The 26,235-nt window shown below is 51.5% G+C and overlaps 2 long non-coding RNA genes across 2 annotated transcripts; both read left to right on the top strand.

Annotated features, from left to right (window-relative positions):
* The first annotated feature begins 3,273 nt into the window (after positions 1-3,273).
* On the top strand, positions 3,274-5,560 carry LOC137674549 (uncharacterized). The gene is made up of 3 exons (XR_011049831.1): positions 3,274-3,358; positions 4,143-4,253; positions 5,049-5,560. It is a non-coding gene; the product is annotated as an uncharacterized lncRNA (long non-coding RNA).
* A 6,075-nt stretch (positions 5,561-11,635) lies between these two features.
* LOC137674520 (uncharacterized) lies at positions 11,636-12,029 on the top strand. The gene is made up of 3 exons (XR_011049823.1): positions 11,636-11,720; positions 11,815-11,867; positions 11,965-12,029. It is a non-coding gene; the product is annotated as an uncharacterized lncRNA (long non-coding RNA).
* The last annotated feature ends 14,206 nt before the right edge of the window (positions 12,030-26,235 follow it).

Below are 26,235 nucleotides of genomic sequence, written 5' to 3'. Positions count from 1 at the left end.
GAGGCGGTGGCGCCCCCGCGCGTCGGGAGGGCGGTAGTGCAGCTCGGGGGCCGCGCATGCGCAGTGGAGGGGCGCCCCGGCCGCGCTGGGTGCAGCAGCGGTCGCTTTTTACGTTTTTTTTTCTCGATCTCCCTTTTAGTTCTCGGGAGCTATTATTTTAATTTTCTCCTTTTCTTAATCACGGTCGCTTTTAAAAAAATGTCTCCGAGGCTGCGTTTTAGCTCGCCGCCGCTGCTTTTGCCGAGGGAGCGGCGCTCAAACGGGGCGCGGGCGTGACGTGATCGGTGTCCCCCGGGCAACCGCGCATGCGCAGTGGCCGGCTCTTTGCCGCCCTCAGTGCCGGGAGTGGGCGTGGCCGTGCCCCTGCGGGGGCGGAGCAGAGGCGTGGTCTCCCGTGGAACCCCGCCCCGAGGGGAAGGACTAGGCGTGGTCTCCTGCGAAGCCACGCCCCGAGAGGGCGGGACGGGGGAGGCGTGTCCTCCAGCGGAGCCCCGCCCTGGGGGCGGGAGGGGCGTGGTTTCCTGCGCGACTCCGCCCCGAGGGGCAGGATATGGGCGGGGTCCCCTGGGGAGCCGCGCATGCGCGGTGGAGGGGCGCTCTGGCGGCGCCTTCTGCTGCCGCCCTGTGGTCAAATTTTGGTACTGCAGCCGCCGCTTTTTTACCTTTTTTTTTTTTTTTTTTAACTTCTTCTTTCCTCGCCCTTCTCCGTTTCACTTTCCCGGGGCTTTATTTTAAACTTTCTCCTTCTTTTCTTAATCACGGTCGCTTTTAAATTTTTCTGTCTATTTTATCCCCTTCGCTGCCTTTATTTCGCCGTCTTTTGTCTTACTAATTGGTCTTGCCTCGGCAGTGTCGCTTTTTAAATGTTCTCTCCGTGCCCGCTTATTTTCCCGCTCCCTGTCCTTATTTGGTTGCTAGGGCGCCATCTTTGTTGCTAGGGCGCCATTTTGGTTGCTAGGGCGCCATTTTGGTTGCTAGGGCGCCATTTTGGTTGCTGGGACGCCATTTTGGTTGCTAGGACGCCATTTTGGTTGCTAGGACGCCATCCTGGTTGCTGGGACGCCATTTTGGTTGCTAGGCGGCCATTTTGGTTGCTAGGGCGCCATTTTGGTTGCTAGGGCGCCATTTTGGTTGCTAGGGCGCCATTTTGGTTGCTGGGACGCCATTTTGGTTGCTAGGACGCCATTTTGGTTGCTAGGACGCCATCCTGGTTGCTAGGCGGCCATTTTGGTTGCTAGACCGCCATTTTGGTTGCTAGGCGGCCATCTTGGTTGCTAGGACGCCATCTTGGTTGCTGGGACGCCATCTTGGTTGCTGGGACGCCATTTTGGTTGCTAGGCGGCCATTTTGGTTGCTAGGCGGCCATTTTGGTTGCTAGGACGCCATCTTGGTTGCTAGGACGCCATCCTGGTTGCTAGGCGGCCATTTTGGTTGCTAGGACGCCATTTTGGTTGCTGGGACGCCATTTTGGTTGCTAGGCGGCCATCTTGGTTGCTGGGACGCCATCTTGGTTGCTGGGACGCCATCTTGGTTGCTGGGACGCCATTTTGGTTGCTAGGCGGCCATTTTGGTTGCTAGGCGGCCATTTTGGTTGCTAGGCGGCCATTTTGGTTGCTAGGACGCCATCTTGGTTGCTAGACGGCCATTTTGGTTGCTGGGACGCCATTTTGGTTGCTCGGGCGCCGTCTTGGTTGCTAGGACGCCGTCTTGGTTGCTAGGACGCCGTCTTGGTTGCTAGGCCGCCATTTTGGTTGCTAGGCCGCCATTTTGGTTGCTAGGCGGCTGTCTTGGTTGCTAGGATGCTGTCTTGGTTGCTAGGACGCCGTCTTGGGTGCTAGGACGCCATCTTGGTTGCTAGGACGCCATCTTGGTTGCTAGGCGGCCATCTTGGTTGCTAGGGCACCATCTTTTTCCCCTTTTTTTGGGGAGGGGGCGTGTAGACACGTAAATGGCCTTGCTAAAGTAAGGAGGTGGGGGTCAGGGCTGTTTCCCTCATTTAGTGCCCTTTTTTTTGGGGTGAACAAAAAGCGGGGAGACGGATGGGTGGTGCTGATGTCATTCGGGGCACCTGAATGTCCCCCATGCGGGGGCAAGGATGCAGTGGAGGAGCAGGTAGGTGGGGCGGGCGGCATGTGTGTCTGGGGGGGCGGGTGAGTCCCCCAAAGCAGAGGGCGTCACGGCGTAAAAATAGCGACAATTGGTGGGAGAAGCGAGGGAAAGGCGCGCCCTGGGGTCCGGGGCGCGGTACTGCGGGTGGGGGGCTCTGGCCGCGCTCGGTGCCGCAGCCGTCGCTTTTTACATTTGTCCATCCCCGTTTTAGTTTTCGGGGCCTACTTTTTAATTTTGTCCTTTTCTTAATCGCGGTTGTTTTTAAGAATGTCTCTCGGCGGCTGCGTTTTAGTTCGCCGCCGCTGTTTTTGCCGAGGGAGCGGTGCTTAAACGGGGCGCGGGCGGGACAGGAGCGGGGGGGGGGCGTCTCTTGGGCAACTGCACATGCGCAGTGGGCGGCTATGGCTGCTCAGTCAGTGCTGGCAATGGGCGGGGCCGTGTCCCCGTGGGGGCGTGTCAGGGGCGGGGTGTGCTGCGGAGCCCCGCCCCGAGGGGCTGGAGGGGGGCGTGGTCTCATGCGAAACCCCGCCCCGAGAGGGCGGGACGGGGGAGGCGTGGCCTCCAACGGAGCCCCGCCCTGGGGGCGGGACGGGGCGTGGTTTACTGCGCGACTCCGCCCTGAGGGGCAGGATATGGGCGGGGTCCCCTGGGGAGTCGCGCATGCGCAGTGGAGGGGCGCTCTGGCGGCGCCTTCTGCTGCCGCCCTGTGGTCAAATTTCGGTACTGCAGCCGCCGCTTTTTTACCTTTTTTTTTTTTCCCTCCGTTTTTTTTTTTTTTTTTTTCTCCGCAGGTCCCGGCGCGGCGGGGACGGGGCGGGTCCCGGCGCGGTTCCCGGCGGGGCGGCGGCTACCGGAGTGGAGGCTCCCGGGGCGGCGCGGCGCTGGTCCCGGCGGTAGGTCCCGGCGTGGCGTGGCGCGGCGCCGGTGCCGGCGCAGCTTCCCGGAGCGGCGGGGGCGGCTCCCGGGGCGGCGCGGTGCCGGTCCCGACGGCAGGTCCCGGCTCGGCGCGGCGGCGGTTCCCGCGCGGCTCCCGGCGGGGGGGGGGGCCCGCGGCGGGGGCGGGTCGCGGCGCCGCGCGGGGCGGGGCGGGGCGGGGCGCGTCCTGGCGCGGCTTCCGGCAAAGCTGCGGCTTCCGGCGCGGTTTCTGGCGCGGCGTGGCGCCGGTCCTGGTCCCGGTCCCGGTCCCGGCGGCAGGTCCTGGTGCGGCGCCGGTCCAGGCGCAGGTCCCGGCGCGGCGCCGGTCCCGGCGGTAGGTCCCGGCGTGGCGCGGCTGTGGCTCGGCGCGGCGGCGCGGTGCCGGTCCCGGCGCAACTTCCCGGAGCGGCGGGGGCGGCTCCCGGGGCGGTGCGGTGCCGGTCCCGGCGGCAGGTCCCGGCTCGGCGCGGCGGCGGTTCCCGCGCGGCTCCCGGCGGGGTGGGGGGGGGCGGGTCGCGGCGCCGGGCGGGTCCTGGTGCCCGCACGGGGTGGTGGGGGGGAAAGGGCCCCGGCTGCTGCCGTCGGGGGGGTCCGTGGGGGCGGGCGGGTCTGCGCTACCAGGGCGGCTGGGCCCGGCTCCCTGCGGGGGATTTTTGGGCCTCGGGGGGGTTCGGGGGGCGGGCGTGGCGGTGCAGGCGATGGCGGAGAAGTAAAGCCTGCGAGAGCGATAATAAAGTGCCGGCCGGGCTGCGATGGTGCCGCCCCGCAGGGGGAGAGCAGGCTCGGCAGCTGGGTTTTTGGGCTCCGCAGCGGGCGCTCCGTGAGCTGGTTCGGGGGCCAAAAGCAGAAGGTAAACTGGCCGCTTGTGCGGGGGAGCGGGAGGGCGTCGGGGGGCCGCGTGGGAAAGCGGCGGGTGGGCAGGGTGCGTGGACGTTGCCCGGAGGCGGGGGTCCGGTCACGTCGGAGCCCGAAGTTGAGGGAGGCCGGCACGCAGCGGGCCGGCCGAGCTGAACATCCGAGGTGGTCTCCGGGAGCCATGAAGCGTGGGCATGTGTGAGGCTGTGTATCTGGGAAGCCTCGTGTTGTAAGAGCTGTATGATACGAATGTGTTCTCTTAGGTGGATAAGAGTCAAGTGACCGGAGCCAGAGAGGAGGAAGGGAGGCAGAGAGAGAGGAAGATGCATCCGAACTGTCAGATTCTCCCAGCAGCTCCAAGGGCGGAAGCAGTGGTGAGTCCTGGACCCTTGGGGCCATGTCGCCCCTCTTCTGCGTCGCAGTCCTTCCCTGCCCCACCTTCTCTTTCTCTCACAGCTGTAATTTTTTTCGCTTCCCTGCATCTCTTCCTCTCTCGTTCTCCAAGTCCCTCTCTTTCTCTGTTGTTCTGCCTCTCTGCTTTCTTTTTTCTGTCTGCACTTCTGTCCTGTTCCCTGTCCCTCTTTTTTTCATCCTCTGTCCTGCAGCCCATCACTGTTTTTGTCTTTCTCCATCTATCTGTCTGTCTTCCTGTCCCAATTTTTTTTAATTCCACCCCATCTGCCCTTTAGCCCTTCACAATTACCGCCGCCCCCGTCTGGCTCCATGTCCCTATTTCTAATTTCCTCTGTCTCTGCCCTGTATTCTAGATACACTTTTCTTTCCTGTATTATCTTATTCCACGTTCCTGTCTCTATGTTTTAATTTCTTCCTTCTCTGTCCTATAGCCTGGTTTTGTCTTTATCGTTCTCTGTCTTGGCTCCCTGGCCCTATTATTTAATTCCTCTGTCTCTCCCCTTCAGCTCACTGAGGTTTTTTGGTATTTCTCAGTGTCTCTCTGTCCACCTCACTGTCCCCTCTTTTAATTTCTCCATCTCTGCCCTGTGGCCCATCAGAAATCTTTGCTTTTCTCCATCTCTCATAGTCCGGTTCCCTCTCCCTCCCTCCTCTCTGGCCTGTAGCCCATCGCTGTTTCTTTTGCCCTCTGCCCCTCTCTCTGTCTCGGTAGCTCCCTTTCCCTGTTTTTTAATCCTTTTCTCTCTGCCCTGCAGGGAGGGGGAGGAGGTGCTCCAGGCACCAGAGCAGAGATTCCCCTGCAGCCCTGGTGACGCAGGTTGTCCCCCTGCAGCCCGTGGAGGTCCACGGTGGAGCAGACGTGCACCTGCAGGCCACGGAGGACCCCTCGCTGGAGTAGGTGGGTGTGCCCGAAGGAAGCCGTGACCCCGTGGAGCGCCCGCGCTGGAGCAGGCTCCTGTCAGCAGCCGTGGCTCCGTGGAGGGGAGCCCATGCTGGAGCAGGTGTTACGGCAGGACCTGTGGCCCCGTGGGAGGGACCCTACGCTGGAGCAGAAGAAGAGCGTGAGGAGGAAGGAGCGGCAGAGACAATGTGTGATGAACTGACCGCACCCCTGATCCCCGTCCCCCTGCGTTGGTCGAGGGTAGGATGTAGAGAAGCTGGGAGTCAAGATGAGCCCAGGAAAAAAAAAGAGAGGGGTGGGAGGAAGGTATTTTTTAGATTTGTTCTTATTTCTCGTTACCCTACTCTGATTTTGATTGACAATAAATTAAATGAATTTCCCCAAGTAGAGTGTGTTTTCCTGTGACGGAAGTTGGTGAGTGATCTCTTTGTCCTTATCTCGACCCACAAGCTTTTTTGTTGTATTTTCTCCCTGTCTTGTTGAGGAGGGCGAGCAATAGAGCGCCTCGGTGGGCGCCTGGCGGCGGCCGTTCATATTTTGGAGCCTGGCTCTCGGCTTGTCTTTTTCTTGGACATAGCGTGAAACGTTTGGACATTTGGGTAGGTAAACAAGCCCGGAGCCCATTGTTGTTCGGGCTGTGAAAGGGCTGACATGGGACGATTGCAGGCAGGAATAGCTTTCAGGGCCGCCACCTTTGTCACGGGAGCAATCTGCGGTCATTCGCCTTTTTGGAACAGGGTTCCCGTCTCGTTTGTTTTGTCGGTCAGAGCGTGAAACGTTTGGACATTTGGGCGTTCAGGTCTCCCTCCCTTCTGGTGTTCAGGTCTACCTTCCTTCCACGTGGCGTGCAGGTCTACTGCGTGCAGTCTGTCTCTTTTCTAAATTTTTTTACATTATTGTGGCTTTAGTTCCTTGGCTTTATAGTTGTTTAGCTTTTTTTACTTTTACATTTACTTTTTATTTTTTACTTCTGCTTTTTTAACTTCTGTTGCTTTTACAATTACTTTTACTTTTTTATTGCTTAGTTGCTGCTGCTTCGTTGCTGCTTATTAGTTTTTCTTTTTTTGCTTTTTCTTTACTTTTTCTTTTACTGGTCTACCTCTTCCAGGTGTACCTTTTCTGACTGGTTTGCCGCCTTCTGGCGTGCAGGTCTACGTTCGTTTCTGGTGTGCAGGTCTTTTTTACTTTTATAACTTCATAATTTTTTAATTTTTTTTTTAATTTTAGTATTTTAGCTTTTGTTTTTTAGTGTGCTAGGGTTGTAGCGTGTGTGCTAGGGTTGTAGCGTGTGTGCTAGGGTTTTTTAACTTAGGTTTCTTTAACATTTAATATTTATTTTTTACTTTTTTAACTTCTGTTACTTTTACAATTACTTTTATTTTTTTGTTTATTAGTGGTGGCTTTTATTAGTGGTGGCTTTTATTAGTGGTGGCTTTACTTTTTCTTTTACTGGTCTACCTCTTCCAGGTCCGTCTTAGTTTCTGGCTTGTAGTTCTACCGTGTGCCGTCTAGCTCTTTCATAATTTTTTTTATCTTTTCTTGTTTTAGGGTTTTAGTGTTTTAGTTGTCGTATTTTTTACTTTTGTTTCTTTTACATTTACTCTTTTTTACTTTTACTTTTTAAACTTCTGTTACTTTTACAACTAATTTTACTCTCTTGTTTATTAGTGGTGGCTTTATTAGTGGTGGCTTTATTAGTGGTGGCTTTATTAGTGGTGGCTTTATTAGTGGTGGCTTTATTAGTGGTGGCTTTATTAGTGGTGGCTTTATTAGTTTTTCTTTTTTTGCTTTTTGTTTTTTCTTTTACTGGTCTAGCTCTTCCAGGTCCACCTCAGTTTCTGGCGTGCAGATCCACCTTAGTTTGTGGGTTGCAGGTCTAGCGCGTGCAGTCTACCTGTTTCATGGTTTTTTTTTACTTTAATGTTAATTTTTTAGATTTAGTTTTTTAGGGTTTTAGAGTTTTAGGTTTTTTAACTTTTGTTTCTTTTACATTTACACTTTGTTTTTTACTTTTTTAACTTCTGTCACTTTTACCACTACTTTTACTGTTGTGCCTTTATTAGTTGTGCCTTTATTAGTTGTGCCTTTATTAGTTGTGCCTTTATTAGTTGTGCCTTTATTAGTTGTGCCTTTATTAGTTGTGCCTTTATTAGTTGTGCCTTTATTAGTTGTGCCTTTATTAGTTGTGCCTTTATTAGTTGTGCTTTACTTTTTCTTTTACTGGTCTACCTGTTCCAGGTCCACCTTTGTTTCTGGTGTGCAAGTCTACGTTCCATGTGGCATGCAGGTGTACTGTGTGCAGTCTATCTGTTTTCTAATTTTTTTTACATTTTCTTAGCTTTTTAGTTTGTTTCTTAGCTTTTTAGTTTGTTTCTTAGCTTTTTAGTTTGTTTCTTAGCTTTTTAGTTTGTTTCTTAGCTTTTTAGTTTGTTTCTTAGCTTTTTAGTTTGTTTCTTAGCTTTTTAGTTTGTTAGCTTTTTAGTTTGTTAGCTTTTTAGTTTGTTTCTTAGCTTTTTAGTTTGTTTCTTAGCTTTTTAGTTTGTTTCTTAGCTTTTTAGTTTGTTAGCTTTTTAGTTTGTTAGCTTTTTAGTTTGTTTCTTAGCTTTTTAGTTTGTTTCTTAGCTTTTTAGTTTGTTTCTTAGCTTTTTAGTTTGTTTCTTAGCTTTTTAGTTTGTTTCTTAGCTTTTTAGTTTGTTTCTTAGCTTTTTAGTTTGTTTCTTAGCTTTTTAGTTAGTTTCTTAGCTTTTGTTAACTTTTTCCATTTACTTTTTATTTTTTACTTCTGCTTCGTTAACTTCTGTTGCTTTTACAATTACTTTTACTTTTTTATTGCTTAGTTGCCACTGCTTCGTTGCTGCTTATTAGTTTTTCTTTTTTTGCTTTTTCTTTACTTTTTCTTTTACTGGTCTACTTCTTCCAGGTGTACCTCTTCTGCCTGGTTTGCCGCCTTCTGGCGTGCAGGTCTACGTTCGTTTCTGATGTGCAGGTCTTTTTTACTTTTACTATTATAACTTCAGAATTTTTTAATTTTTCTTTTTAATTTTTGTATTTTAGCTTTTGGGTTTTAGTGTGCTAGGGTTGTAGTGTCTGTGCTAGGGTTTTTTAACTTAGGTTTCTTTAACATTTAATATTTATTTTTTACTTTTTAAACTTCTGTTACTTTTACAATTACTTTTATTTTTTTGTTTATTAGTGGTGGCTTTATTAGTGGTGGCTTTATTAGTGGTGGCTTTATTAGTGGTGGCTTTGTTAGTGGTGGCTTTGTTAGTGGTGGCTTTGTTAGTGGTGGCTTTGTTAGTGGTGGCTTTGTTAGTGGTGGCTTTATTAGTGGTGGCTTTGTTAGTTTTTCTTTTTTTGCTTTTTGTTTTTTCTTTTACTGGTCTACCTCTTCCAAGTCCACCTTAGTTTCTGGCGTGAAGATCCACCTTAGTTTCTGGGTTGTAGGTCTACCGCGTGCTGTCTAGCTCTTTCATAATTTTTTTTAATCTTTTTTTTTTTTTAGGGTTTTAGTGTTGTAGTTTTCGTGTTTTCTTAACTTTTGTTTCTTTTACATTTACTCTTTTTTACTTTCACTTTTTAAACTTCTGTTACTTTTACAATTAATTTTACTCTCTTGTTTATTAATTTTACTCTCTTGTTTATTAATGCCCCCACAGGGACATTAGCGGTGTCCCCGTGGGGGCGTGCCAGGGGCGGGATGTGCCGAGGAACCCCCCCGAGGGGCTGGACGGGGGCGTGGTCTCCTGCGGAACCCCGCCCTGGTGGGCGGGATAGGGGCGCGGTGTTCGGGCAGCCTGGCAAAATGGCGGTTTCCGGGCATGCGCAGTAGCTAAATGAAGTTCCGAAAATGGCCGACTTAAGGTCGGGCAACCTGGCAAAATGGCGGCTATCGGGCATGCGTAGTAGTAAGATGAAGTTCCCAAAATGGCCGACCGAAGGTTGGGCAATCTGGCAAAATGGCGGCTAGCGAGCATGCGCAGTAGCCAAGTTGAAGTTCCCAAAATGGCCGACTGAAGGTCGGGCAACCTGGCGCGGCGGGGACGGGTTGCGGCGCGGGCGCACAAGAGCGGCGCGGGCGGTCGCGAGTTTCGTTGCGGTGCGCTCGGCGTTGGCGGCGGCGCTGCGTCGGAGCAGGTGAGGGGCCGTAGGCACGGAGGGTTTGGGAGGGGCGATCCCCCCCTCGGGGCGATCCCCCCCCTCGGGGCGATCCCCCGGTGGGGTCCATCCCCCGGTGGGGTCCGAGCTCTGCGCTCACGGGGCTGGTGGGGGGGCGCGGAAGCGGCCCTGGGCCGAACGCTGTCCCGGGCTCGCCGCGGGGGTGTTGGGGCCGAGCCCGTGTCCGGGCGGGGGGGAGCAGGGGCAGCCCCGTCCGGCTCTCAGCTGCTCGGTATTGGGGCCGGGCAGGCTCTGCCGCTGCCGGCGCGGGTCGGGCAGCGGCGGCGGTGCGGGGGGGCTCCGGCGGCGCCGGGCGGGTCCCGGTGCCCGCACGTGGGGGGGAAAGGTCCGCGGCTGCTGGCGCCGGGGGGGATCGTGGGGGCGGGCGGGGCGGCTGGGCCCTGCTCCCCGCGGGGGCTTTTGGGCCTGGGGCGTTGGGGGTGTCAGCCCGGCGGTGTTGCTGTTTGTGTTTGGTGTCCCGTTATGGTTGAGAGCTCTGAATTGTATTTTTTTTTCAGTTTCTGACACATTTTTTTCCCTAAGGAGGTGCTGCATTTATAAGTTGTTTTTTTGCAGATGCGTTGGTCAATATAATAGATTTATGATTAATAAAATGACAAAATGATACTAGTCTTACACATCTGGACTCTTTATGAATATGTGTTCCTCACATGCAAGTATCATCCGGACACACGTCGTCTGCACTTCATGCTCTGACAAGACAATATGCTGAGGTGGGGATGAGCTCCAACAGGAAAAAAAAAGGTACAAGGTTATGTTTTTTTTTTTTTGTGTTCTTTTTGGGGGTGTACTGTTTTTGTGGGGATAAACTCTATAGAATCACTTTTGTGTTCCAATTTGTTTCAATATGTGGCCAGCTGTGGCATGGTGATTAATGCCATTAGCAGTTAAATCCAGGGCAGCTGCCCCAGGCTGGTCCACAGGTGTATTGTATAATGTTAATGTCAGGTTCAGTATATAAGGGCAAGATTGCTGCGGATGGGGTGGATCTGTGCTCTCTTCTCTTCTCCCCTCCTTCCTCCCTCTTTTTCCTCCACCTTTCTTCTCCATGGTTGTGATCCCAGGAGGAAATTGCCATCACTCTGTGGGCTAAGTATAATTAAGACCAGGTTGCTATTGAGGAGGAGGTGTTGTGGAAGAGGTTGGTTTTGACCACTGTGATGCTCGCAGCTGGTGCTTGTGTATTTTCTTGTTTTGCAGATGACGAAGAGGAACCTGGCAACAGCAGAAGCACCCTAGTTAGCTGCCATGGGGTTTGTTTTTTTTGAGGATGCATTGAGACTTCCTCTCCTCTGAAAGATAAGTTGAGGGAGCAGTGCTAGGGAGGGGACAAGGTCGGGAATTGCAGGGAGGGATTTTGAAGTTAGCGTAGGGGAGAAGTCTGTCCAGGAACAGTCCCTTTGGCCAGGCTCAGGGAGCGGGTTACTTTTCAGAGCAATGATAGGGTGTGCCAGGCAGGGCAGTTCCAGCCTTTCTCTGTGTGTCGTGTAGTTTGCATAGTCTGTCTTCTATGTCTTAGACACACATCAGGTCTCTATGTCCTCATAGCTCTTTGTGCTGAAAGAGCACACCACGCGTCTCGGCCGCCATCCATAGCGTCCCGAACGCACGTACTCATCGGCGTAGCACCGATCGGGCGCTTTCTTCTCGTTTAACCTTAAAGAACAGATTGATCTTGCAATTCCTAAGTTTCCAGGCAGTCCTCTTTTGCAGCACCATTCCTGGGTGTGCGAGCAGTTCTGGTCTCCAGACGTCCCTTCTGGACAGACTGGGATTTCTTCCCCACATACTTACGTGGTTAGGTCTCGAAGCCAGCCTTCTTGCGCGTACATCCTCTCGGTTTTGAGAGTAAGTTCTCGTCACGGGCCGTGACGTTCTGCTCTCTTTCTGGGGCGGCCATAGAGCCTCCTCACATCCCTGCCAGGGTGCCGCAGGAAGTGTCTTCCGACAGCATCTTCTTTCGAGGCATCACGCTTCTCACAGAGAGTTTTCTCTCATCTATGAGGCGCGTCGTTCGTAGCATTCCGTGTATCGTCTATCTGTGTGTGCGTGGCTCGGAGCTGCCCTGCCTGGGGGTGTAGAGTTAGGGGTAGATGGAATAGCGATAAGTGTCTATATATCTAAGGTGTTGAGGCTTCTACGTGTAAGGCTTAATGTTTGAATTACGTATTTATTTTAGTGGCACGCTGTAGTTGGGCTGGAGATGGTATTCCTTAATGGGAACGAGATGTCTGGAAATATTAAAGTGATGCTCTGCATTCAGGTGATTTGTTCATTATTGTCTTTGCAGATGCAGAGGGACGAGCCGTGCAGGACAAGAGAGGAGAGGCGAGCGGAGCGCCATAAGAAGGTCGGTCGCCGTGTGGTGTTACAGGGAAGATGACTGGTGGCGATACGCCTAGATTATGGTATTTCTGTGTTTGTTTTTTTTTTTTAATTTGAAGGTGCAAAGCGATGAGCGACAGGGTGTACAGGCACAGGAGCTGACTCGGGCGAGGTGAGCACCGATCGGTGGGCTGAAGCGGCAGTTATTTTTGAGGTATTGTATTGGCGGCGCAGTCATAAGCAGCATGTGGTTTTTTTTGGTTTTACAGGTGATGTGCAAGAGTCAACGTGATGCCCTAAACTGGCGGAGGCCGGACAGGCAAGTTGTAATGGTAAAGGTGTGCTAGAAGGGGAGCGGCACGGGCAAGCCGCGGTTTTTGGCAGTATCTCAGCCCGTGCCTTTTTGTTTGTGTTTTTGCAGGTGCTGCCCACAGGCTCTGGGGAGCGAAGCCACGTGCGAAGGAGCGGTCCGAGAAGGTGAGGCGGTCGTGGGCCGCGTTGGTGTGTAATAGGAAAGTATTAAGTGGCCACTCAGTGGAGCGTTTCTCCTTGGTTTTGCAGGTTCTGTGCGGGGCAGCCTTTGGACTTGGATGAGCATTTGAGGTGAGCTGGGTAGTAGAGAGTAGGAGCAGGGGGCTGGTGATTTCTTGCCAGTGGCACGGTAACTTTGTCTCTTTTGGTATCCTAGGCACCACGAGCGACGACAGCCACAGCGTCCGAGTCTGGAATCGGCACGGAGCAGGTGCACGTAATGGCACGGTGCATCCGAGGTGGGGGATGATGTGGGGAACGGTCTGTGTCAGATGTGATGCTGACTGACGGCCTTGTTGTGTGTGGATTGTAATTTTTTTTTTTTTTTTTTTTGCAGGTGATGAAGAGGAATCTGGTGATTGCAGGATTCATGCAGTGGGCTGATTCTATTTTTTCTTTTTGAGGATGGAATTGGACCCTTGGCTGTCTGAAAGGTAAGTTGAGGCACTGGTGGTGGGGAGAGGTTGGGGGAAGGAGCAGACAAGGTTGGCACTTTCAGGAAGCGTTTTTCCAGTTTTAAAGTTAGTGTAGGGGAGAGGGCTGTCCAGGAACAGTACTCTTTAGGCAGGCTAAGCCAGAGGGTTTCTTTTCAGCACAATGGTAGCGTTTGCCAGGCCAGGGCAGTTCCAGCCTACGTGTGTTTGTGTAGTTCGTGCGGATTGTCTCGTGCGTCTTAGCACTTCTTCAGGTCTTGATGTCTTGTTTGTGCTCAAGGAGCACGCCATCCCTGGAGTCTTGAACACCTGTACTCATCAGTGTAGTGCCAATCAGGCACTTTCTTTCTTTTGTAATGAGATTAAAGTGTGGTTCGGGCTTCCATCTTGCAAGTTTCCAGACGGTCCTCTTCTGCGGCGTCATTGCCAGCCACACGAGAGGCTGTGCTTTCTAGGCGTCTATTTGGACAGACTGGTCATTCTTATGTGCATCCTTAGGTGGTGAGGTCTTGAAGCCAAGCTTCTTGTGCATACATCCTCTCAGTTTTGAGAGTAACTTCTTGTCACGGGCCATGACGTTCTGCTTTGTTTCTGGGGTCGCCATAGAGCCTCCTCACGTCCCCGTCACGGTCCTGCAGGCGGTCTTCCCTCGCAGCGTCTTCTTCTTGGGCATCATCATGGTCGCTGAGAGTTTTCTCTCATCTTTGACGCACCTAGTTTCTAGCGTTCTGTGTAGCATTGGACTCTCTGTGTGTGTGTGCATGCGTGTGTGTGTGTGTGTGGCTCGGAGCTGCCCTGCCTGGCATTGTAGAGTCAGGGGTAGGTAGAATAGCGATCAGTGTCTGTGGTTAATATGTTGATATGCCTAGACTGTTGGGGTAAAGGTTATAGAGTCATCTCGGACAGATTAGCTATCTGCAGCAGGTGAGGACAGAAACTTCTGTAACCTTTTGAAGGTGCAGAGGAGATATTTGGAGCCCTCTGGGAGAGGCAGCGAGAGGGCTAGTTGGGCAGATGGGATCTCTAAGGTGTTGAGGCTTCTCTGTGTAAGGTTTAATGTTTGAATTAATTATTTACTTTAGTGGCAGCCTCCAGTTGGTCTGTGGATGGTATTCCTTAATGGGAACCAGATATCTGGAACTAGTAAAGGGATGCTTTGAGTCCAGGTGACTTACTCAATATTGTCTTTGCAGATGCAGATGGACGAGCTGTTCAGGACAAGAGAGGAGAGGCGAGCGCCATAAGAAGGTGGGTCGCTGTGTGGCATTAGAGGAAAGATGACTCTTGGTAATATGCCTATTGTTGCTGATTTCACTGGGATTTGGTTTTAGTTTGTGTCCAGGCATGGTGATCAAGGCCCTCAGCAGTTAAATGCAGGGCAGCTGACCCTGAGTGGCCCACAGGTGTTTTCTGTTTCATTGACATCAAGCTCACTATAAAACAGAGGGCTTGTTGGGAAGAGGTGGGGTTTTTTCCTGCTCTCCTTGCCTCTCCTCCCTCCTCCCTCTTCCTTCCTGTGATTCCTGGAGCAACTTGTCAGTGATCTGTGGATGAGTATACAGTTGTTTGTTTTGTGTTGTCCTTTATGTTGATTTCTTCCTTTCATTAAATCTGGTTCACTTCATCCTACTAAGTCTCCCTTTTTCCCAGTGCCCTTCCTCATTTGGGGAAGCGACATTGGGAGAGAGGAATGCTGCTGATGTTTAGCCCCGGTTGTGAGCTAAATGAAAACACTGCCTTATTGTATTTCTTTTCTTTTAATTTGAAGGTGCACAGCGATGAGCACCACGGGATACGGGCACAGGAGCTGACTCTCGGGCAAGGTGAGCACCGATCGGTGGGCTGAAGCGGCAATTATTTTTCAGGTGTTCATTGGCGGTGCAGTCATAAGTGACCCGTGTTTTTGGAGTTTTACAGGTGGTGTGCAAGAGCCAACGTGGCGGCCTAAACTGCCGGAAGCCAGACAGGCAAGTTGTGATGGTAAAGGTGTGTGAGGAGGGGACCAGCACGGGCGAGCCGTGGTTTTGGGCAGTATTTCAGCACGTGTCTCTTCGTTTGTTTTTTTGCAGGCGCTGCGCACAGGAGCGATGCCACCTGCTGGGGAGCGGTCCGAGAAGGTGAGGCGGTCGTGGGCCGCGTCAGTGTCTAATAGGATAGTATTTGGCGGTCAGTCAGTGGAGCGTTTCTCCTTGGTTTTGCAGGTTCTGTGCGGGGCAGCCTTAGGAATTGGATGAGCATTTGAGGTGAGCTGGGTAGTAGAGAGTAGGAGCAGGGGGCTGATGATTTCATTAAAGTACCATAGTAATTTGTTGTCATTTGGTATCCTAGGCACCACAATCGACGACAGCCGTAGCATTCGACCGTGGAATCGGCACGGAGCACGCGAGAGGGATGCCACGGTGCATCCGAGGTGGGGGATGTTGTGGGGAACCGTCTGTGCCAGATGTGATGCTGACTGACAGCCTTGTTGTGTGTGGATTGTAATTTTTGGGTTTTTGGCAGGTGATGAAGAGGAACCTGGTGTGAGTGCAAGATTCATGCAATGGGCTGATTATATTTTTTCTTTTTGAGGATGGAATTGGAGTCATGGCCATGTGAAAGGTAAGTTGAGGCACTGATGGTGGAGAGCGGTGGGGGGAAGGAGCAGACAAGGTTGGCTCTTCCAGGAAGCGGTTTTCAAGTTTTAAAGTTAGTGTAGGGGAGAGGGCTCTCCAGGAACAGTCCCCTTTAGGCGGGTTAAGGCAGGGGGTTTCTTTTCAGCACAATGGTCGTGTTTGCCAGGCCAGGGCAGTTTCAGCCTACGTGTGTTTGTGTAGTTTTTGCGGCGTGTCTCGTTCATCTTAGCACTTTCTCAGGTCTCAATGTTGTCTTTGTGCTCATGGAGCACGCCGCGCACCTCAGCCGGCATCCCTAGAGTCTTGAACACTTGTACTCATCAGTGTAGTGCCAATCAGGCACTTTTTTTCTTTTGTAACGAGATTAAAGCGTGGTTCGGACTTCCATCTTGCAAGTTTCCAGACGGTCCTCTTCTGCGGCGTCATCGCCAGCCACACGAGCGGCTCTGCTTTCCAGGTGTCTATTTGGACAGACCGATCTTTTTTCCCTGCATCCTTAGGTGGTTAGGTCTTGAAGCCAGGCTTCTAGTGCATACATCCTCTCAGTTTTGAGAGTAACTTCTTGTCATGGGCCGTGACGTTCTGCTTTCTTTCTGGGGTCGCCATAGAGCCTCCTCACGTCCCCGTCACGGTCCTGCAGGCGGTCTCGCCTCGCAGCGTCTTCTTGGGCATCATCATCGTTGCTGAGAGTTTTCTCTCATCTTTGAGGCACCTGGTTTTTAGTGTTTCGTGTAGCATTAGACTCTGTGTGTGTGTGTGCGTGGCTCGGAGCTGCCCTGCCTGCGGGTGTAGAGCCAGGGGTAGGTGGAATACGATAAGCGTCTATGGTTACTGTGTTGATATGCCTAGACTGTTGGGGTAAAGGTTGTAGAGTCATCTCGGATGGATTAGCTGTCTGCAGCAGGTGAGGACAGTAACTTTTGTAACGTTTTGAAAGTGCTGAGGAGATGTACATAGCCATCTGGGAGAGTCAGAGAGAGGGCTAGTTGGGCAGATGGAATCTCTAAGGTGTTGAGGCTTCTCTCTGTAAGGCTTAACATTTGAATTAATTATTTTCGTGGCAGGTTGTAATTGGGCTGTAGATGGTATTCCTTAATGGGAACGAGATATCTGGAAGTATTAAAGTGATGCTCTGCATCTGTGTGACTTATTTATTATTGCCTTTGCAGATGCAGAGGGACAAGCCGTGCACGACGAGAGAGGAGAGGCGAGCGGAGCGCCATAAGAAGGTGGGTCGCTGTGTGGTGTTACGGGGAAGATGACTGGTGGAGATATGCCTAGATTATGGTATTCTTTCTTTCTTTAATTTGAAGGTGCAAAGCGATGAGCGGCACGGGATACAGGCACAGGAGCTGACTCTCGGGCAAGGTGAGCACCGATCGGTGGGCTGAAGCGGCAGTTATTTTTCAGGTGCTGTATTGGCGCCACAGTCATAAGCGACCTGTATTTTTTGGGTTTTACAGGTGGTGTGCAAGAGTCAATGTGGTGCCCTAAACTGCTGGAGGTCAGACAGGCAAGCTGGGATGGTAAAGGAGTGTGAGAAGGGGAGAGGCACCAGCGAGCTCCGGTTTTGGACAGTGTCTCAGCACGTGCCTTTTTGTTTGTGTTTTTGCAGGTGCTGCCCACAGGCTCTGGGGAGCGAAGCCACCTGCCGAGGAGCGGTCAGAGAAGGTGAGGCGGTCGTGGGCTGCGTCCGTGTCCAATAGGAAAGTATTAAGTGGCCACTCAGTGGAGCGTTTCTCCTTGGTTTTGCAGGTTCTGTACGGGGCGGCCTTTGGACTTGGATGAGCATTTGAGGTGAGCTGGATAGCAGAGAGTAGGAACAGGGGGCTGATGATTTCTTGCCAGTGGCACGGTAATTTTGTCTCTTTTGGTATCCTAGGCACCACAAGCGACGACAGGCGCAGCGTCCGACTCTGGAATCGGCACGGACCAGGTGCACGTAATGGCACGATGCATCCGAGGTGGGTGATGTTGTGGGAAAGGTCTGTGCCAGCTGTGACGCTGAGTGACAGCCTTGTGAGGTGTGGATTGTGGATTGTAATTTTTTTTTTTTTTTTTCAGGTGATGAAGAGCAATCTGGTGATTGCAGGATTCATGCAATGGGCTGATTGTATTTTTTCTTTTTGAAGATGGAATTGGAGTCCTGGCCGTCTGAAAGCTAAGTTGAGGCGCTGGTGGTGGGAAGGAGGAGACAAGGTTGGCACTTTCAGGAAGCGGTTTTCGAGTTTTAAAGTTGGTGTAGGGGAGAGGGCTGTGCAGGAACAGTCCACTTTAGGCAGGCTCAGGGAGGGGGTTCCTTTTCAGCACAATGATAGCGTGTGGCAGGCCAGGGCAGTTCCAGCCTACGTGTGTTTGTGTAGTTTGTGCGGCGTGTTTCGTGCGTCTCAGAACTTCCTCAGGTCTCGATGTCTTCATTGTGCTCAAGGAGCACGCCGCGCACCTCGGCCGCCATCCCTAGAGTCTTGAATACCTATACTCATCAGTCTAGTGCCAATCAGGCACTTCTTTTCTTGCGTAACAAGCTTAAAGCGTGGTTCGCTCTTCCATCTTGCCAGATTCCGGCCGGTCCTCTTTTGCAGGGTAATTCGCTGCCAAACGAGCGGCTCCTCTTTCCAGGCGTCCGTTTGGACGGACTGGGCTTTATTCCGTGCATCGTTAGGTGGTGAGGTCTTGGAGCCAGGCTTCTTGGATATGCATCCTGTCTGTTTTGAGAGTAACTTCTTGTCACTGGCCCTGATGTTCTACTTTCTTTGTGGGGTCGCCATAGAGCCTCCACACATCCCCGTCACGGTCCTGCAGGCGGTCTCGCCCCGCAGCCTCTTCTCTTTTGGCGTCGTCATCCTCGCTGAGAGTTTTCTCTGATCTTTGAGGCACCTTGTTTGTAGCGTTTCGTGTAGCATTGGAGTGGGCGTGTGTGTGTGTGTGGGTCGGAGCTGCCCTGCCTGCGGGTGTAGAGTCAGGGGTAGGTGGAATAGCTATAAGTGTCTATGGTTAATATGTTGATATGCCTAGACTGTTGGGGTAAAGGTTGTAGAGTCACCTTGGACGGATTAGCTGTCTGCAGCAGGTGAGGCCAGTAACTTCTGTAACCTTTTGAAGGTGCAGAGGAGATGTCTGGAGCCCTCTGGGAGAGGCAGCGAGAGGGCTAGTTGGGCAGATGGAATCTCTAAGGTGTTGAGGCTTCTCTGTGTAAGGCTTAACATTTGAATTAATTATTTTAGTGGCAGGCTGGAGTTGGTCTGTGGATGGTATTCCTTAATGGGAAGCAGGTGTCTGGAACTAATACAGGGATGCTTTGAGTCCAGGTGAATTACTCAATATTGTCTTTGCAGATGCAGATGGACGAGCCATGCAGGACAAAAGAGGAGAGGCGAGCGGAGCGCCGTAAGAAGGTGGGTCGCCGTGTGGCGTTAGAGGGAAGATGACTGGTAGTGATATGCCTACGTGTCCTGATTTCATAGGGATTTGGTTTCAGTTAGTTGCCAGCCATGGTGATCAAAGCCCTCAGCAGTTAAATGCGGGGCAGCTGACCCTGACTGGCCCCCAGGTGTGTTCTATATCACTGACATCAAGCTCACTGTAAAAGAGGGTTTGCTGGGAAGAGGTGGGGTTTTTTCCTGCTCTCCTTGCCTCTGCTCCCTCCTCTCTTCCTTGCTGTGATTCCTGGAGCAACTTGCCAGTGGTCTGTGGATGAGTATACAGTGGTTTCTTTTGTGTTGTCCTTTATATTGATTTCTTCCTTTCATTAAATCTGGTTCACTTCATTCTTATGAAGTCTCCCTCTCTTTTTCCGTATTCACTTCCTCATTTGGGGAAGGGACATTGGGAGAGAGAAATACTGCTCATGTTTAACCCAGGGTGCGGGCTAAACGAAGACACTACCTTATTGTATTTGTTTTTTAAATTGAAGGTTCCCAGCGAGGAGCGCCACGGGATACGGGCAGAGCAGGGAACTCTTGGGCAAGGTGAGTGCCGATTCGTGGGCTGAAGCAGCAGTTAGTTTTCCGGTGTTTATTGGCGGTGCAGTCGTAAGCGACCCGTGTTTTTGGAGTTTTACATGTGATGTGCAAATGTCAACGTGGCGGCCTAAACTGCCGGAGGCCAGACAGGCAAGTTGTCACGGTAAAGGCGTGCTAGAAGGCGACCGGTAGGGGCGTTCCGTGGTTTTGGGCAGTGTCTCAGCACGTGCCTTTTTGTTTGTGTTTTTGCAGGTGCTGCTCAGAGGCTCCGGGAGGTAAAGCCACGTTCCAAGGCGCGGTCTGAGAAGGTGAGGCGGTCGTGGGCTGCGTCGGTGTCTAATAGGAAAGTATTAAGTGGCCACTCAGTGGAGCGTTTCTCCTTGGTTTTGCAGGTTCTGTACGGGGCAGCCTTTGGACTTGGATGAGCATTTGAGGTGAGCCGGGTCGTAGAGAGTAGGAACAGGGGGCTGGTGATTTCTTGCCAGTGGCACGGTAATTTCTTGTCATTTGGTATCCTAGCTCCACGAACGACGACAGCCGCAGCGTCCGACTCTGGAATCGGCACGGAGCAGGTGCACGTAATGGCACGATGCATCCGAGGTGGGTGATGTTGTGGGAAAGGTCTGTGCCAGCTGTGACGCTGAGTGACAGCCTTGTGAGGTGTGGATTGTAATTTTTTTTTTTTTTTTTCAGGTGATGAAGAGCAATCTGGTGACCGCAGGATTCATGCAATGGGCTGATTGTATTTTTTCTTTTTGAAGATGGAATCGGAGTCCTGGCCGTCTGAAAGCTAAGTTGAGGCGCTGGTGGTGGGAAGGAGGAGACAAGGTTGGCACTTTCAGGAAGCGGTTTTCGAGTTTTAAAGTTGGTGTAGGGGAGAGGGCTGTGCAGGAACAGTCCACTTTAGGCAGGCTCAGGGAGGGGGTTCCTTTTCAGCACAATGATAGCGTGTGGCAGGCCAGGGCAGTTCCAGCCTACGTGTGTTTGTGTAGTTTGTGCGGCGTGTTTCGTGCGTCTCAGAACTTCCTCAGGTCTCGATGTCTTCATTGTGCTCAAGGAGCACGCCGCGCACCTCGGCCGCCATCCCTAGAGTCTTGAATACCTATACTCATCAGTCTAGTGCCAATCAGGCGCTTCTTTTCTTGTGTAACAAGCTTAAAGCGTGGTTCGCTCTTCCATCTTGCCAGATTCCGGCCGGTCCTCTTTTGCAGGGTAATTCGCTGCCAAACGAGCGGCTCCTCTTTCCAGGCGTCCGTTTGGACGGACTGGGCTTTATTCCGTGCATCGTTAGGTGGTGAGGTCTTGGAGCCAGGCTTCTCGCATATACATCCTGTCTGTTTTGAGAGTCACTTCTTGTCACTGGCCCTGATGTTCTACTTTCTTTGTGGGGTCGCCATAGAGCCTCCACACATCCCCGTCACGGTCCTGCAGGCGGTCTCGCCCCGCAGCCTCTTCTCTTTTGGCGTCGTCATCCTCGCTGAGAGTTTTCTCTGATCTTTGAGGCACCTTGTTTGTAGCGTTTCGTGTAGCATTGGAGTGGGCGTGTGTGTGTGTGTGGGTCGGAGCTGCCCTGCCTGTGGGTGTAGAGTCCGGTAGGCAAACCCAAATTTGCCTGCTGAGGGAAGGGTAAGTCTGGGATGTGGCTATTGCGATGGGTGAAAGAAAAGGGTGGGGTGTATGCTAATAAAGCATATTTCTATATTTGTTGTACTCACCCATGCAGCTGACCAAGCACGGCAGATTGGCACGCAAAGCACATAGCGATTTAGCAAAGTAGTCAGAACGGGGACCGTTAAGTGTTTGTTAGGGTATTTTTCAGTAGCTGGGGTACTTTGGTTCTATTTTCTTGCTGCAGATGCACAGGAGGGAGCCGGATACCAAAGGAGAGGCCGAGCGGAGCGCCATAAGAAGGTCAGTCAGCACGCGACAAAGGAGGGAACCGTTCCCTCCTGGGTGCCTTAATGATATGTTAACGCCAAGTCTTTCCTTTGTCCTGTGGACAGTAGCCGGTTTATTCCTGCTACAGGGAGTCATTTTCTCAAGGGGCCGGGACAAGAGGCCGCAACACTCTCTAGTCAGACTAAGATGCTGTTCTCAGGCGTCCCGGTACAGGGAAAGCTGACATATATCCTGCGGCTCCAGCGGCTCTTCACAAAGGAGCCGTGCTCCGGCTTCAGCAGAAAACGGGGTCCGTCAGAGGTAGCCACATCTCACCGCGCACAGCAGTTCGAGGCACGTTTCTCTCCTTGCAGCCTCGATGCCAAAACATTCTGGGGTTCAAGTTACAAAAGTCTTTTGCCACAGAAGCAGCTCAACAGCTGGATTTCTACCAGCTCTGTATTTCAACTGTGTTGGTAGCTGAAATTGACTTGGCAGGCAGGAGATCTTTAGAGGGGTCTGAAATAAAGAAAGGGAGCGATGAAGCCATGGTTTTAAGGAGGCAAATTAGGCAGCCAAAGGAACCGAGCCACTCGCCCAGCATATCGGCCCGCCGCTCCGGCCTATCGCGTATCGCGCGCCACAGGGCCGACAGGCAAGCGCGCCGCTCGGCGACAAGCGCGGAGCTACGCTCCTGCGCAGAGCAAAGACGGAACTTCCAGGTTTCTACGGTTGCCCACGAAGGGCATGTAATATACCAATAGGCCCACTTGATTTTCCCAGTTCACATCCAGTCAGTTAGCATGCTGGCAGAGAAGCCCTGCTCAGGTAGCCTCAGGGGTATGCAGAAGCAGGAGAGCAGAGTACCGATAGCACAGCGGAGAGGAAAGGCAGAAAGCAGCCAACAACTCCCAAGGATCACCAGCGTACGCCTCCTTCGCGCATCAGCCGCTCGCATTCGGTCAGCTTGGATGTCCTGTTACCTACTAAACAGAGCTATCTGTCTCACACACAGTATCTTTCTGTCTGTTTTCTCCTGCCTTCACGATCTCGTCTGTCTCTCCTTTTTTCTTTATTTTTAAATCTCTCACCAGCATTTGATGACCTGCCGCCATCGTTGTCACCCCCGACGCCACGTGCAGACCGATACGCCGATCCCCGGGGCTTAGAGCGCGGGAAAGCAAACCTGTTCCTGCTTCTCCTTCTTCCGTCACAGGTGGGGGGCGCAGACAAAAAAACACCAATAGACTTTTAAAGCAGTTAACTATAAGGACTGAAACGCTCAAAACACTCAGATGATTTTTGGTACTGAGGCAATGAATATTACTGCTTGGGTTGCACGTATGTGGGAGAAGGGCATAGTCATTTCTCAGCCTAGTAAATGCTCAGGGAAGGCCGGCGGCCCAAAGCAGGTACCGCAGCTCAGTCGCCGCACTTACCGCACCCGGCGGTATTTTCCACGGTCCCCGTCCATTCATCTCCCTGTCCCCAGTTTTAATGCCTCCGTATGCCCTTTGTAGACCATCTGGATTTTTCCCTGGGTCTCCGTGTCTGTCCAGCTCCGTCTTTCCATTTTCTGTCCTGTAGCCCCACAGTATTTGTTTGTATTTGTCCACTTCTGTTTGGCTCCATGCCACTATTTTTAATTTCCTCCCTATTTGTATTGTCCGGCTGCCGGTCCTGGTTCTTCTATTCCTCTTTGTTCCTTGTAGCTCAGAGCTATTTTTTTTTTCTGTTCTTCATTGCACTCCATCTTGGTACATGTCCTTATGTATCAGTTTTTCCCTCTGTGCCCTGCGGCACATCGCTTTTTCGTATTTAATTTCTGCTTCTTTGTCTGGTTCCCAGTCCCTGGTCTTTGAATCGCACTGTTGCTCGTGGGATCCTTTGCCTTTCTTTGTCTCAGTCCAGCTGTGTCCTTATTCATTAATTCCTTCCTGTCTACCGTGCACCCAGTTACTTTTGTCCTTTCTCCCTGTCACCATCTGTGGCTCCCTGTTGATCCTATTTTAGAATTCTCTTTCTGTTCTTTCTATATGCAGTTATTTTTTTTGTTCTCTAGCTCTCCTTTTTCTGTGTCCATTTCCCTGTTTCTTAATTCTTCTCTCTCTCGCCCTACCGTGTAGCTATGCGGTTTGTTTTGCGTCATTTTGCCCCCCTCGCCCCTTCCTATCTATCGTTCCGGGTCCCGGCTCCCTGTCCCTGCAGTTTCATTTCTCCCTTTCTTCCCTGGTCTTTGTAGCTTTTTTTGGTCTTCCTTCATCTCTTGGTCTAGCTTCCTGCCACTGTTCTTTTTTCTTCTATGTTGTGCCACCCCTTACAGGTTTTTTCTGCATCTCCATCCTGGTCCCCGTCCTTTTCGGTCGGTGTACGTCCAGCTCTCTCTCCCTCTTTCTGCCGCCTCTATTCCTCTCCCTGCCGCTTTTTTCGCACCTCCGTGCGGCTCCCCGAGTCTTTTGCCGTACTCTTCCCCGCTTCATGCTTTCTTATTATCAGCGTTCTGTTCAGACAGCTGCCATTTTTTTCTTCTCTTCTAGCGTCCTGAACCGTGCTAGTCACTTTTGGCCGTCTCCATCTGTGCCCCGCAAGCCATCGCTCCAGGAGCCGACGACCGCGCGTTCCCCGCCCAACCGACCAGCACTACTCTGGGAACGAGTGCCAAGGCGTCCTGGGGGAGGGTCAGGATTCAGAGCTGCGGAGCAGACTCGCTGCCTGGACTTGTTATGTGAATAAACTGAATAAACACAGCTGTTACCTTAACCTTCCTGGCTGCACTTGTCCTTGCTTTGTAGTCTGTGAGGGGCCATGACAGAGCCCAGGGCCAGAGTTGATGAACCTTGGAGGTCAGGCCATGGCACTTACTGCTGGGCTCTGGCTGTGGGCCAGGCCTGGAGGAGCTCCAGGTGCAGGCAGTGAGGCTGATGGCCCACACATGAGGCACCTGAGGCTGCTGGCCTCTATAAAGAGGTGGGTGCCTGGGAAGGGGCCTGTACTGCCTGCATCAGGTGGCCTCGGAGGGACCAGTAGAAGCTAGGAGAGAAGCGGAGCCGTCACGAAGCGTCACAGGGCTGCGGCCGCACCGAGGGAGAAGGCGAGCGAGGCCGCGCCATCGACCGGCCATCGGTACTGGGGAAAGCCCTCAGGAGGGGGGCTCGTGGGGGCGCAGCGGGGCAGGTGGGGTTCACGTCAGAGGCAGGTAGCAGCAGGGGCTCCGTGCCGTGTCAGAGCCAGGAGCGAGGGCGGGTGGCAGGGGCCGTGTCACATCAGAGCCAGCGGCGCGGTTTCCTAAGCCCCCTTGCTTTGTCAGTTTTCTTTCTATCTCTTAGTTTGCTGTCCCTATTTCATAATTTTTTCCTTTAATTTCCTAATACACATTGCTTTTTAATTATTCTTTTTACGACTGTTTTTAGTCCCTTAGCTGTGTTTACTTCTTTTCTTAGCACCCTTGCTTTTTTAATTTTCTTTGTACATTTCCATTTAGCTTGCTGTCTCTATTATTTAGTTTTTCCCTTTATTACCCTAATACCCCTTGTGTTGAGAGGGCACGGAGTAAATGCATGCAGACCAATATGATCGTTAAGCAGATCTCATTTATTCGCGTAGCTGAGGGTACATTTATACTATTCTGTTTTTGTACACGCTGTGTGTACATGTCATTTCTATTATGATTGGTTAGTATGCTTTGTTCACACGCCTCTATATTAGTTCTGATTGGCTTATGCTAAAAAGTTATATCTTGCAGGTGCAGCATTCTTTCTTATTTTTCAACTTCTCCCATATCTTGTTGGTCTCATAGCCAAGGCCCTTGTTCTGTATTATGATTGGCTAGTTCATCACCACCCCATTACCACCCCCCTGGACATGCCTGGACATAGCTCGTTCAGTACCTCGTTCCCACCATTGTCCCGTGGGAACCCCACACCCTTGCTTTTCAAATGTTTCTTTTATGCCTACTTTTTCTCATTCACTGTCTTTAAATAGTTATTTCTTCTTCTGATTTTTTGAGATCTGTCCTGGTTTGGACTAAAACAGAAGCAATGTTCCTTTCAGTGATTTTTACTTTCAGGTAAGGTTCTTCTAAGTAAGCGCACTTTCCGATACCAACCGCACGTTTCGCAGGCAGCGTGCGCTTCTAGGACCGATAACGCTCCAAGTTTATAGTTATTACCGAGGTACCGGTAGGAAACGGTACACAGAAAGGCTCTCGTGTGTAATTATTCCTAGAGAAAGCCCGGTCACCGCTAAATTCCTCGGTACTTACGAGCGAAGAGCCATATCGGGGTCGCACCCGCAGGGAGGAGCGGACAGGACACGTTACCCAAAAGCGACCAAAGAGGTATTCCATCCCATACTTTTCATTTTCAGTATAACGCTGGGAGATGACGAGGGTCTCGCCGTCTTTCTGCTAGGGCCGGTATCCGCAGAGGACTCCGTCCATTTTTCTCCCGTCTTCGATCCCGATCCGTGCGTTCCCGTCCGTCTCCGAGAGCGGTCCGGGTCTTCCCGGAGCGAAGAAGTCTTCACTCGCTTCACTCGCCCTGCAGTGAGAGCGGCAACGTAACCGTCGTCAGGGTAGTCCGATCTTGGTTTTGCATATGTTTGTATATATGTAGTGATTTCCATTATTATTGTTATACTCTTTTTTCATTGTTATAGTTCATTAAAACTTTTTCAACTTTCCAACCTTGAAGTGTCTCTGCTTTTTATCTTTTTCTTCCCCTCCCGGCGGGGCAGGAAAGGGCTTACTAGCGTCCGCCCTCGGTTTAATAGCGTGACTAGCCTTGAACCGTTACAACATACCTTTGTAGATTTTCTTTCTGCATCTACATTTTATTTCACAGTGCTATTTTTTATTTTTTTTCCTTATTTCCTTAATCACTATTGCTTTAAAAATTTTCTTTCTCATTTTATCCCATTTGCTGTTCTTTATTTCCATACCCTTATTTTAATTATGTCTTGTCTTTCCTTAGTGCTGTGACTTTAAAAATTTTCTTTCATCTTCTGTTTTAGCTCGCAGTCCTTATTTTCTAATTTTTTTCTTTATTTCCCTGTTCCCCCTCGTTTTTAAAACGTTCCTTTTACGCCCCCTTTTGTGCCGTCAGGGTCTTTTTTTTTTGTTC

The sequence above is a fragment of the Nyctibius grandis genome, chromosome 29 (genome assembly GCF_013368605.1).
Source record: "Nyctibius grandis isolate bNycGra1 chromosome 29, bNycGra1.pri, whole genome shotgun sequence".
Classification (NCBI taxonomy): domain Eukaryota; kingdom Metazoa; phylum Chordata; class Aves; order Nyctibiiformes; family Nyctibiidae; genus Nyctibius; species Nyctibius grandis.
Note: the sequence above shows the minus strand (reverse complement) of the source record. Positions and strands in the feature narration are given on the sequence as shown.